The following is a 13,939-nucleotide window of genomic DNA, read 5'->3' on the forward strand; positions in this document are numbered from 1 at the left end:
CAGGCAAAAGCTCCAGTATGTTTTCTTACCCAGTTCCCTCAGCCTTCATGAGATGTAGAGGAAAAGTGGATAAAGGTTCACAAGAAGATAATCTCATTGATAGTCATGGAAAAGTTATAATAATTGGCATGCTTTTCGAACAAGAGAAAATTTTCTAGTGCAACAAATTCGCCAAAACCTGAAGCCAGAGCAGCGCTGCTCTCTTGGCCTCTGTAGAGACAGGTTTGTTGTCTTATCTGTGCCAATACATAGATGTGATGTGTTTTTTCTTCTGCCAAAAGAAATTCATGTAAGGCCTGCACAGCATGGCCTAAACTGAGAAAGAGATTTGTCACTTTTTTGACAATAATTCACACAGACTCCAAAACAAATGTACTTCTGAGCCGCGACTCTGTGAACAATAAAGCAAACACTCTGGACTACCTACCAGCCCATCCATCTTTTTAAATCATGTCAGCAGGCTTCAAATTGTTCACTAAGCTTTATTGTTTCATAGAGAAGGAAATAATTTGTGGTGAAATACACTGAGCCATTGAACTTTGCAATTGTTTATTACTTGGTCTTGATTTCTTTCACATTGCTGCTTCATCATTTACCTATCATTTGTTTTGGATGACATGGTTTGTCCTCTCTTCAAAACTATCTGGATTACATAGGCAAATTTCTAAACTGAACTACTTAGCCTTTCTGCTTGTTAATACCATCTACTTATTCTTTGTAAAATCTGCAATAGCACTGTGGATGGGATTTTGTTGTAGGCTAGATGTGAATTCTTTCTTCTATCAAGAGAAACAGCCTGATGTGAAGCTTGCTGGCTTTTGTTTGGACTGGAAGGCTGATGAACAGACTTTTTAGAAAGAAAGAGGGTATGTACAACATAGCAGATGGATAAAAAGTGTTTGGCATGGCAAGTAACTAGGCTTTGTGCCATAAGTGACATCTTAGGGTATAAGAATTGTTCAGATATGGGTCATTTCTGTGGCATGAAAGAAACAGAGATGACTGCATCTGAACTAAGTCTGCTGTTGTTTCTCCTGTGTTGTTATTGCTGTTATAAATGGGTGCCCTAATTAGAACTGAGGGAATTTATGGGCAGATATGAAAATGTGGTTACTATAGTTACCAGGTGTTCCAGCTCAGTCAGGAAATGTGGCTAATATAATGATAGCCCAAGGGTAAACACATGAGGTAAATGATGAACACGGCCCCCTGCTTCAGGAGAAAATATTTTTCTTCATACTTTTTTTGGTGGCTTATTTGCCAAAGTAACATCTATCACTACAATTCCTTTTCTGTCCTTCCCTTTCTTTCAGCAGACTGGTTTTGGTGAGACTATAAGGAGCTCTGGGGAAAAGAAAGTGCAAAAATGAAGTAGCATTTAGAGGAAGGATAAAGATCTATTTCCCTGTGTTTCAAAGGTCTCTGCTAAAATCCTTCCCCATTCCTCTGTACATAGGCTAGACAGTAGGGTAAACTATTTGTATTTTCACAAATTCAGAAGAAAACTTTCCTTGTGCTTGTATTTTTTTGCTTCTGACCCTAATTCCAGCACCAACCCTATTCGTTCATGCCAGCCTGTGGATAGAGAAGGAAGATAGTGGACAAGGATCCCATTGGTTCTCTCCTTGTATCCCTTGGCTGAGATATGGGGGACATCTCAGTGCCTGTCTGCTTTAGTCCGGCTGCTCAAATTAGCTGCTGGGTGTGGGAGGATTCTGTGAGAAAAATGGCATTTTAGAGGGATCAAGCCCCACAGTTGTGGTTGAAGTGGGATCTTGCTTGATGCTGCCTAGAGGCAGGATCTATCTAGGTTATTTCATTTGTTACAGGGAAAGGAAGAATTGTGAAGTCAGATTAATTCCTGCTGCAATTTCTCTGAAGTCAATGAGATGCCACTACTGATTGCTTTGACACAGATTTTTCAGTCCTGAATAATTGCCTGACCTTTTAGAAAAAACACATGAAGAGACAGAAAATCAGAACAGCTGCTGCTAAGGGAGCTGTTCCCCACCACTTTAAACAGTGTTGACCGTTAGTTGCTCTCTGTTTTTGGAGGAGGCATGCAGGAGGAGAAAGAAGCCTGAAGCATCTCTGTCCTCCTCAACCAGAGATAAACTGCGACTATTCTTAGCGGTGTCTAGCATGTTGACTGATGTTACTTATTGATGGAAACTACAAAATTATTGCTCTGTGATTCATATTGCTCTGTGTAACTGTAGGGCCAGACTCCAGTGACGTACACAAAAGCAGAGCCACAGCTGCAGCAATGAGCTCAGTGTAAGCACCGTCACTGGCCATAAAATTTCCAGCTCCTTTCTAGGCATCACTGCAGGCTGATGAACACACATTCTGAAATCAGAGAGCACTGCCTATCCAGTTCAGTCTCAGATACCTTGCTTGAAGTGCCTTAATCAGATACCATAACCTCAGTCTCAAGCCTTAGAGAGAGACAGGAGCTCTGCCTCTCCCTTAGCAAAAAATGAAAAAAGGCTTTGAATGCAGTTGCCTCAGCTGTAGTCTTAGTCACAGTCATGGCTGCCTTGATGAACTTGACTATCCTGAATGGTTTAAATGACTTTAGATGATGGATTTTCTCCATTAGCAAGAAGGTGATATACCTTCTTGGGGCTCTGCCACAAGCTTTCCGTAGGAGGAGTTAGATATGCTGAGGTGCAATGTCTGGGCTTTAACATTAGTGTTACTTAATAAAATGAAGCAAGTGCACATGAAGAGACATCCAATTAGGCAGTGTCTCATTGCTGCAAAGACTTTCCTTTCTACCCAGAGCTTTTGATGTGCTAGTGCCAAATATAGCTGAATCAGGTTCTCAGTGGAAGTAACCAGGCAGAAATTACACATGGATCTTTGCATGTACGTGAGTTTCTGCTTTGCTGCAGGCTACAGGCATCACTGTGGCTGCACAGGGCTCATCAGCTACAGCCTGCCCTCCTGTGCAGAGGAGGATACTAAGCTGATCCTCTTGGAAGATGGTCCTTCACTGAATGTCCTAGGATATGAGCGGAAATCTCATGGCCTTTTCTTATAGTCTAGCTGCTGTTCCCTGTCATCTGATGTTTGCAGTGAGGCACAGGTTGCCCACTGCAGCTTGTCTTTCCTGCAGCGGGGTTTCTGCAGCCTTGCCTAAATGGAAGAAATAGAAAATATTTAGAAAAAAAGACTTTCAAAATTACTAGGAAATGAGGGAGGGAGCAGACAGCATACGTATGCATTCTTGTTGAGAATGAGGTTGCTTATCCTTTTCTTATGATACAAAAGACACTAGTGAAATTAAAAAAACCTCAAAGATGTCTGCTGTTTTAGTATTACTTAGACTACTGCTCTGACCTAGCATAGCATATTTCTCTCTCTTTGACTTCTGAAGATGAAGAAAGCTACAGTGCCCTGGGAGTTTGGGTTTGTCAGCATGGCATTACTGGGCTCGGCAGTCCCTGGATGGGACACAGAGGAACAGAGACCATTAAATCAGGTGTTCCCCTGGTCACTGAAAGTGTTCCAAGCAGCAAACAAACAGACTTTAGTGCTTCAGCTGACCTTCAGGATTTGTCTTCTCTGGACCTGTTTTTTGTTTGATCTCTGTATGGCTTGAGGAACAGCATGAGAATCCCATCCTACCCACTTCTCTGTCTGTCTCTTCTGTGTACCTCCCACATACTATATTAGTCAAGTGCTTCATAGATAATATGTATGCTTGAATTTTTGGTCAGGTTTAAAAATGTTCCGTTTCCTCCCACACCCAGAGTAAAGAAAATTTGAGTCTACTTATTTATGTTGGGTTTAAATTCTGCAAAATGTTAACATTGACTCTTTTAAACTTCTTAGGATCTTGAATGTAAATGAATTCAGCAGCACTGATACATGTATTTTTGCAGGAGGGATAGTGAGGGGACAAAAATCTTTAGAAATGTTCAAATAGAAAAATCGTGCTTGGCCACAGCAATCCTCAATGATCCGTGCTGTTGTGACAGAGCTGGAGAAATCCCATCTTCTTCATGTCATTACGATCAAGAGCAACTGCTGTGTGCTGAATCTCTGAACAAAGTGTGCAACTTGGTGCTTCAGACCTGTCTTTCTTTCTAAAGGTGATTATGTAGACTTCCTTCCTCCATAAATTAATACTGTTAGAGATACTCTGCTCACAATGCTGGTTTTCTTTTTGCTGGAAGAATACACCACCCAGCCTTTGCTTGGAGATAAGCTTCTCTCTGATTGCCTAGGCTAGTTCCACTCTTTGAATTTTGGATTGGGCAGGTGGCTTGAGCCAAGTTTTTATGCTTTGGCGTTTTACCAAGGCCCAGATGCCAACCTGGGCGAGCTGTGAACACACTCTTCTGTAGAGCTTGGCTATTTATCTTAGCCACATCTTTAATGTTAAAACAGGCCAGGAGCATCTAGCTCTCCCGTGGTCTATCAGCCTTGAAACAGGGCTATGGCTCAGACTGAAGAGCCAACAGAAGCAATTTTCTTCTGTACGGTTTCTATATATTTGTTCTTGCAGAATTTTTTTGGAAGGGCAGTTTATGTGGTGACCTGAACAGCAGTCTATCTGTCTATTTTTCCCTTTGGGAGACAAAATCCAAGAACCCTTCTGTCTTTTAGGACCCAGAGAATATTCTTTTTCTCTGATTGCTGAACTGGTATTATAATACTGTGGGCAAGGTTTACTGTTAGAAATTGGTAAGACAGATTTGCAGCCTGCCAAGTTTACTGGGTTAGCATGGAGTACAGGCTGACAAGCCTGATCACTGAGATTGGATAAGTACATATTTCCTTTTCACACCTCATGTTAGCAGCAGGATAAACAAGACTAATTTTGAAAAACAATAAAGCTAGCTGGGAAATGATCTCTCAGCTCTAAAAATGCTCGATATGTCAACACTTTGTCACTTGACCTCAGCTGGAGATAAGAACACTGCAAAGTCCTCCCCTACGTCTCATAACATCTGCTTTTTCTCATGCTTTTGGGCCACATGGATTCTTCAGCAAGAAGGTGGAGTTGTTAGAGTGGTGTTTACAAAATCTAGCCAGTTCATGCTGTAGATGTACTTAAAAATCAGTGATTCTGAAAACCACTGTAAGTCTTGGATATGGTTGTTTGTACACACAGAGTGACCTTGACACAACCAAGAGACGTGTAGGGCTCCTGCAGTCATGGTAAGGACCTTGTGCAATGCATAAACTGTTGTGAGATTAAAGAGTGACCATCCCCCGTTGCCTTCTGAAAATTTCTTGAAGAAATGAGCCGAGGTACCTTCAACTATCCTTTTCTGCAGTTTACCTCCTTGGATATATAATTATAGAATTCTTTTGCCAATTTTAACCAAATTTAACTCAAGAGTGCACAGAAGTAATTAGGATTCTAGGAAAAAGGCAGTCAGATGTCAAGAGAGTGAGATCCAATGTTGGTCCAACCAAAATGACACCCCTGATTGCAGTGAAGCAACACTGTACAGCAGCATCGTGATAATAAGAAAACATACATTTTATTAGAGATCAGTGAATCCAGCCAACAGAGTGGAACTATGCAGGAGTGCAAATTTTCAATGACATTACTCCTCATCGAATAATGACTTGCCTTCAGAAGAGATTATAAAAAACAAGGGAAAACATCTTAATATTATATACCACTTACGACAATGTAATAACTATGAAGTAATACGTTCGAGTGAACGATGAAAACAGGCATTCACTTATGGGTGCATCATAGAATTTTTTCTGAAAGAGCCTTTTTTTAAAAAAAGAAAAAAAGCTAAATACTATTTTATAAAAGACTTGAGAGGTTTGTGGGAACATCCTCAGCATGCATGTCATTCTACTTAATCCATGTTCCTAAGAAATACCTGTAGTATCAGTAAAGGCTGTGGGATCAACAGATTGAGAGCAGCCCTGCCAAGAAGGACTTCAGGGTGCTGGTGGATGAGAGGTTGGACTTGACCCAGCAATGTGCACTTGCAGCCCAGAAAACCAGTCGTGTCCTGGGCTGCACCAAAAGCTGCGTGGCCAACAAGGTGAGGGAGGTGATTCTACCCTTCTTGTGAGACCGTACCTAAAGAATTTCATCCAGCTCTGAAGTCCTCAGTACAGTAAGGTCATTGATCTGTTGAAGTGGGTCCCGAGGAGGCACACAAAATGATCAGAGAGCTGGAGCACCACTCCTATGCAGACAGGCTGGGAGAGATGGGACTGTTCAGGTTGGAGAAGAGAGGGCTCTGGGGAGACCTTACAGAAGCTTTTCAGTACCTAAAGGGGGCTTTAAGAAAGATGGTGACAAACTTTAGGAGGGCATGTAGTAATAGGACAAAGGCTAAAAATTATACACTAAAAGAGGGTAGATTGAGAGTAAGGATGATATTTTTTATGATGGGGGTGGTGAACCACTGGTACAGGTTGCCCAGTAGATGCCCCATCTCTGGAAAAATTCAAAGTCAGGTTTGGACAGGGCTCTGAGCAACCTGGTCTATTTGAAGATATCCCTGTTCATTGCAGGGAGGTTGGACAAGATGCTTTTAAAGGTCTCTTCCAACCCAAATTATTTCATGATTCTCTGATAATAGTATGCTATTTTCCAGTGGAGTAATTAGTTCTGCCCTTGTCCACTGATGGAGTCACTCCATCACAGAAGACTACTAGGTTGGTCAGGCAGGACTTGCCCTTGGTGAAGCCACGATGGCTGCCCCAAATCACCTCCCTGATTTCCATGCACCTTAGCACAGCTTCTTGAGGACCTGTTCCATCATCTTCCAAGGCACAGAGGTGAGGTTGACAGGTCAGTAGTTCCCAGAACCCTCCTTTCTATCCTTTTTCAAGATGGGTACAATGTTTCCCTTTTTCCAGTCATCTGAGACTTGATCTGACTGTCATGACTTTTCAAATATCACGGAGAGTGGGTTGGTAACTACATCAGCTGCATCTGGGATGCATCTCATTGGGTTCTATAGACTTGTGTACATTCAGGTTCCTCAGGAGGTCATGAACCTGAATTTTATTTACAGTGGGAATGGAGGTTAAACATACCAAAATATTTGACTTACTGTTCATTAGGATTACTGTCTGCTTAGAGTCCTCTGTAAGCAGTAGCCAGTGGTGTCTACATCAGATTGTGCAGTTATCCCTTTGGACCATAAACTAGTAAACCTTTCTCTGTGTGTGCAAAACAGATTAAAATACAGTAATATAGAGGCATCTAGAACACAATACCAGACAAAACATCAGCATCTCTGTAAAATGTTTGCCACCTCTTTGGAAATGGAGGAATTCAGAAAAGAATGGTAACTACTATCTATGGAGATTAATTTTTCAGTTACAGTTGTGTTTTGTGGTGGCTTTATGTACATGTTATAAGGGTAGGACAGTATAGGATGGTGATCCTTAAAGAATGAGACAGCTTTTCCAGGTTTAAAGTTGGAGAAAGTAAACGGTGGATGGCATGAGAGGAAGTGAGCGCTGTCAGAGCTCCCATCATCTGTGGGCAACATCTGCGCTAGTAGATTAAACAGTAGCAGAGAGCAGGTTTTGGTTCTTGGGCCAGCTGGCAGGACTTGACCTTGTCCATACTGTTAAACTTCTTCAGCTGAGCTGCATGCCCACATGGAAACTGCCTATTAGACATAGTTCCTGGGTTGTGCTAATGGCAGAATTTGGGAAATGCTTTGTTGGCAGAGGCAGCAGCATGCTGGAGCTAATCAGCAGATGTAGCACAGCCAACTGTCAGGCTCCTGTGTGCAGGAGTGGTTTCTGGCACGGTGTATTTGACTTGTCTAGCTTCAGCCCTTCGGTCTACCTGAGATTCTTGTATTTACAGTCTGTTATTTCAGAGGTCAGAATTATCATATGTGCAGAAATTTGGTGAGGTGCAAGAAGCACTTAGTGTTTGAAAGTGCCTTAAACTCTTCCCTGACTTTCTGAACCTGACTTAGGCAAATGTTCATTAGCCCTCATTAATGACATGAGATGCTAATATAGGCAGGAAGTTGTTTTGCAATAGTGACAACTCCTGTTCTGCAAGTCAGACTTGTGTCACTAAACTGTGAACCTTTGGAGCTGGTAGCTCCTATGCCATTGGGAGATGGCAAGCACTTACAGGTAGTGTGGAACAGCATCATCAAGCAGACAGTTTCTGTTTGCCCCAGTCAAACAGTTGTCTTTCAAGACATGTACTGGATTTTAACCTATTGAACAAGAACACAACAAATCAAATGGAAAACACATGGTTCGCTGCTCTCAGTTTTGATAGCATCAGGAAGGTCAATCAAAGATTAATGGGTGTAACTGTTTTCTAAGCCTATCTCTAATGCTTTTAGCTTGGTTTCCAATGGAAATAGAGTGTATGTAGTAATCCTCTTTCAGATATTTTCCTTACCAGTAATTCTTAATCTGAATAAATCTGACAAGTATGTCAATTCTTACAAGTTTTGTCTATCCAAGTATAGGAGAGAGTCTCTGTCAGTAAGGAAAGATGGTCTTTAAGTTCAGTGAAAGACAAGAAGAGATTGCACAAGGAAGAGCAATTCTATAAACACCACAGCTGAAGAAAGAGCTGCATGCTGAGTTTTCTCTCTCAGCAGAGATCCATAATAAAGTAGGGCTCAAAAACTGCCTTTTAGTTACTCTCCATCACATCTTTTTTTCAGAGGAAACTTTGCAAATGGGGCAAGGTTAATAAAAGCTACTTGGGAAGGTGAGGACTGGTGTTTGGAACTCTGTGTTTGTAGATAAGAGCAGTAGTTGCTTGAAAAGGAGGGTAGCATCATCAGGCTCTGCTATCTGGAGGGAGCACTGCTCAACACAGCGATGAGCAAAGAGATGCAGTTGTTTGTTTCTGCAAAATGCCACGTACTCAGAAAACTGTGCATGCTGCAACTTGTTCTTAGTGGCAACAGACAAGAACAAAGAGGTGTGGTTTGCCCTGAATGGGATATATTAATACACAACATTTTGAATGTGCCTTGTCACTTCTGTGATTTTTTGTGTTTAATTTAGAATAACAGCCTAAATGCAAGGCTATGGTAACAGAGCTGCATGCAAAACCTGAGATAGGTTTCAGGAAGGGAGAGGGCAGTAGTCAGAGATATGGTTTCATGATATGCATTTTTTTCTAAATTTTCTCTTTTGTTTCTTTTCACATATGTCTCAGCTTTTTCCGTGCTTCCCAACCTTCTTCCATTTCTTCCTTTTTCTGCAGACCCCATTGCAGCTTACTTTGTACTTTGCATTTTTTCTCCTCTCTCTTCTACCCCATTAACTTGTTACTCCAGATAAATTTCATTTATCTGTTTTGAGCTTTCTTACTCCATTTAACTCTTGCCCCCCTTCCTCCATCCCCCCATATTTTGTTACGTTTGTCTATGCTGATACTGAATTCAAGCACCATGACTCCAGTGGACAGCAGACATCCCTTGGTACTGAAGAGACCCTTCATTTGACAGTGACTACAGACCAAGCTTGAGTATCTCTATTCTAGCTAAAACAATGCTGTATCTTTCCCTGACCATGGCCTGACTTTTCCGCAGCCCTACGGCGGGTGGAGATTTGGGTGTCATTAGGACCAGTTGTCATTAATTGGGAATAACAGAACTGAACTCTGGAGCAGCACTATAGGAACCCAGTGTCATTTGACACATGCATGTGTATTTGCAGTGCTGAACCCAGGAATGCTAATGGTGCTCATATCACAGAGTGGCAATGAAAATGAGCACTTACTCTCAGCTATTTCAGTTTGCTATTATTTTGGACCATTGACTGTGAATGAAGTTCAAGCCAAATTGAACACCAATCACCTAGAACTGCATGTGAAAGGCCTCAGATAAATTAGCAGTACAGCTGCTGACCTCACACAGCTTAAGTGAGCCATCATTGCATATCTACCCCTAAATGTCAATACTGTTCCTCCTGCCTCCATGTTGCTGTACATTTGAAAGCACATAGCCTTGGCAGTGCTGGATTCCCACCGTATGCTCAAACTCTGGCTGTATGGATTGCCTTCCTGTATAGCATTTTGTAAGCAAGCCAAGCAACTGCTGAAAACTAATAGGACTTTTGACAGTAGAGCTGATGGTTCTTCTGTCTCCAGTGGCACGCAGATAGTGATGGGGAGACTCTTCTACATTGTCCTTCAGGTGACCTTTCTCCTTCACAAGGGAGAAAGGCTCGTTCCACTAGGTACTCATCAGCAATTGCAGGAGGGCTCTGAAATTACAGGCATCAGCCACGAGTACTCCACTTTAACCCGTTATTCTAGTGGGGTGGAGGAGGGGACACACAGTAAAAAGAAGTGCAGAAGCCTGTATGGGAAATCTTAGAGAACTACTTGGCTTCTGTTCCAGACCCTGGAGCTGCACGGCTTTGTGTGTCTGTCAGTAATCAGGAGCAGAAAAGAGCCACTTCTCACTAATTGTCTCCCTAATTTTCTTTAATTGAGGAAATGGCTCTTTTTGTGGACATTTCTTTCTGATGGGCAGGTTAATGCTAGTAAAGGCTGCTTTGGGCATCCTGTGCAGTACTTGAATGAATGGGAGGAGAAGTGCCTCTGGCTGCATGGCATTTATTCATTGCCTCCTCCTTGAGAGGGAGGTTAGTGTATCACAGCATGATTAAGGGCAAGAGAATCTTACTCTAAATCAGAAAAAGCTTGGGAAGAAATTAAAATTTACTTCCTCAGGCCACATATATTTTTTTTCTTACTGCTGTCTTTCCTCCATCACAAAATTCTAACATTGTTGGCACGTACGATCTAATGGGTACACCAGGGCCAGCAGTGTGATGGATTTCAATGTCACAGAGAGAGTACTGAGTGAAGTACACAGGGGAAAAAAAAAAGAAAAGAAAAGAAAAGATCCTTGAATTTCATTGCACAAATAAATGTCAGAATGAAACAGGTCTGGCAAGACTTCAGCTCTCTGCTACCCAAAGTCAATCACACTGAAATGCTCATATAAGCAAGAAATACTGTACTGCTCTGGCACGGGTGAAATATAGGGTCTAGAACAAACCTTTTTGACCACTTAAATGCTGCTTAAAACTTAAGAATAGACGTAGCAGTACTTCACTGGAGTCTGGGACTTTTCACCCAACCTTTTAGTAAGGGTTAATTGCAGGTTATCAAGCCTGGGTTGGAGGGCCGGGTCTGATGTTGTGCTGTGGGACCCCAACTGAAACTTTCTTCACCCCCTTTAAGTCCTGTGAATTGAACACAAGGTGTGTTTGTCTTACACTGTGCCATCACCAGTTTTTCAGCCTACGCTTTTTGTGCAACACAGGTCCATATTTCCTGCAGCGAACCTGGGTGTCCCCAGCTCTTACAGCTCCCCCTTGGAGAAAAGGAGCAGGAGCACATCCCTCAAAGGAAAGGCAAAGGTGGCTTGTCACCTCTAGATGTTGCTGGCTGAGATGGAGGTCAGGGTATGGTCATAGAATTTAGCAATGTGTAGTGAATTCAGATCATATAGATTATATGATATATATACAGGTCCACTCCAGATGGGCTGCTTACAGTGCTGCTGTGTAACAGAAGCTCAGGTCAGCTCCACTCAGTAAAGACTTACCCCGAACTTAATTGGCTCAGAAGACTAGCTATTGCTGTTTTATGGCTTTTACTGGAAAACCAGTAAGTAGAAAAAGGCTGAGTTTGCTTTGTTTCACCCCTTTCCCCCCCCCCATTTCCACAGATAGGCTTTTTTCTCAGTTGGAGCATAACAGTACCTCTTAAAGGTAAAAGAAAACCAGCAAAGATTTAGAAGAACTAAAAGTCTTTCTTTGCAGAATAAATATCCTTTAAGACCCACCAAAACATTTTTGAGATTTTAATCACAGAATTGTAGAATATTTAAGTTGGAAGGGACCCATTGTTATCATCAAAGTCCAACTCCTGGCCTCCCACAGGACACCCCCAACAGTTACACCATGTGCCTGAGAGCATTGTCCAAATGCTTCTTGAACTCTGTCAGGCTTGGTGCTGTGATAGCTTCCCTGGGGAGCCTGTTCCAATGCCCAATGCACCCTCTGGGTGAAGAACCTTTTTCTGATATCCAGCTTAAACTGCACCTGACACAGCTTCAGCTCATTCCTTTGGGTCCTGTCATATGGTCACCAGAGAGAAGAGATCAGTGTCTGCCCCTCCTCTTCCCCTCACAAGGAAGTTGTAGACTGCAATGATGTCTCCCCTCAGTCTCCTCTTCTCCAGGCTGAACAGAACAAGCGCCCTCAGTGCTTCTCATAGAAGGTGGCTTCCTCTCAAGGCCCTTCACCATCTTTGTTGCCCTCCTTTGGACACTCTCCAATAGCTTTATATCTTTCCTATATTGCAGTGCCTCAAACTGCACATAATATTCAAGATGAGGCTGCACCAGTGCAAAGCAGAGCAGGACAATCTCCTCCCTCAACCAGCTGGCAATGCTTTGCCTGATGCCCTCCAGGACACAGTTGGCCCTCCCGGCTGCCAGGGCACTGCTGACTGACATTCAATGTGCCATTGACCAGGACCTCCAGGTCCCTTTCCATAGCACTGTTTTCCAGCATCTCATTCCCCAGTCTGTACATAGATCCAGAGTTGCCCCATCCCAGGTGCAGAATCTGGCACTTGCCCTTGTTATTGATTGCCCAGCCCTGTAATTAATCTAGATCTGTCTGCAGGGACTCTCTGCCTTTTAGTTAAAATATTGCTTGTTACAGCACAATCTCCTGTGATTGTAAAGTCTTTCCAGAATCTGCAGTTGTTGGAGGGCAGGTATCAAGCAAAAAGCACAAAGCAGCAAAATATTCATTAAGAATCCTGGCAAGAGTACACTTGTGGCTAGGCCTAGATAACAAAGATATTTTTTTCCTTCATTAGTTCCTCTGTTTCTGCAGGCATTACAAGGTGGCTTAGTACATCCACTGTTGTCTGGAAATAGTCTAATCTTTTGCCAAAATGATAGTTTAAAACTAGAAACTAGCCTAAGAGGCATCATGTCAGTTGGACAAATAATCATAACAGTTTCTATGTCTCCTGCAAGGTTTTTCTTATTTAAAAAATAATAATAAAAAAGCTGAAAGCAAACATTGAATCTTTGTGTAACCCAGTGAGTGCTCAGACAATAAAATTGCTTTATATATGTCCCTTTCTTACCCTTATCTTTCTTCAAAGTATCAAAAGAACAAGGCAATAAAAACAAATACTTTATAGAGTGGTAACCTCTGAACTGCACTGTTTTAACTGAGACCATATAATGTAACACAACAGGATGCTGCTGTTTCTCTCACTGATGCCAGGCTGAAATGTAACTAGAGGGTTGTGTCCTGAATGCAGCTATTGAGATGCTACTTGAAAATTTAGTTTAGTTGATGTGGTATAGATGTCCGGAGTTACTTGTATGGTGATGCCCTTAGAAGCTGTTTCAATTAGAATACTACAGTGTAAAATGAAATCATTTACCATTTGGGATGGAAATCTCAGGTCATAAATAGTTCATTAGTACAAAACCTTAATATAGAACAAAACTGTATGAATAACATGGGGGCGGGAGTTATGTTTACAGGACAAAAAAGGGAAAAAAAGATAATTAAAGCCTGTGATTGTTCTTATTGAAAGAAAAGATAATCCCATGACACAAATTACTGAAATTTTGAGTTTTAAACATAGTATTTACATTGAAATTGAAATTCTATTTACAGTGATAAGAAGGATTGAGTGGAAAACAACCTCCTGAATCTTCAAATATACCTGAAAAACTAGGCACTTGCAGTACTCACTCACTCCTCTTTTCCTCCCTCTGATTCCAGTTTCAGTCAGCACTGTCATGAGTTTGCCATGTTGCCTGTATGGGGCACCTGAGAGGGCCTGGCACTTTTAGGAAAAGCATGGTATATCTCAGATAGCATCTGTTCAAAAGTGCTTGTGATCACCTGGTCATACTTCCAAAGTAATTATCTTCTCAGTTTCTTAAAC

At 41.9% G+C, this 13,939-nt stretch overlaps 1 long non-coding RNA gene across 1 annotated transcript in view; it reads left to right on the forward strand.

Annotated features, from left to right (window-relative positions):
* The first annotated feature begins 620 nt into the window (after nt 1-620).
* LOC113951678 overlaps nt 621-13,939 on the forward strand; it is a 56,755-nt gene continuing 43,436 nt past the window's right edge. Inside the window, exon 1 of the long non-coding RNA XR_003529242.1 lies at nt 621-866. This is a non-coding gene — a long non-coding RNA (uncharacterized LOC113951678). The remainder of the gene's footprint in view (nt 867-13,939) is intronic.

The sequence above is a fragment of the Corapipo altera genome, unplaced genomic scaffold (genome assembly GCF_003945725.1).
Source record: "Corapipo altera isolate COAL_440 unplaced genomic scaffold, ASM394572v1 69, whole genome shotgun sequence".
Taxonomy (NCBI): domain Eukaryota; kingdom Metazoa; phylum Chordata; class Aves; order Passeriformes; family Pipridae; genus Corapipo; species Corapipo altera.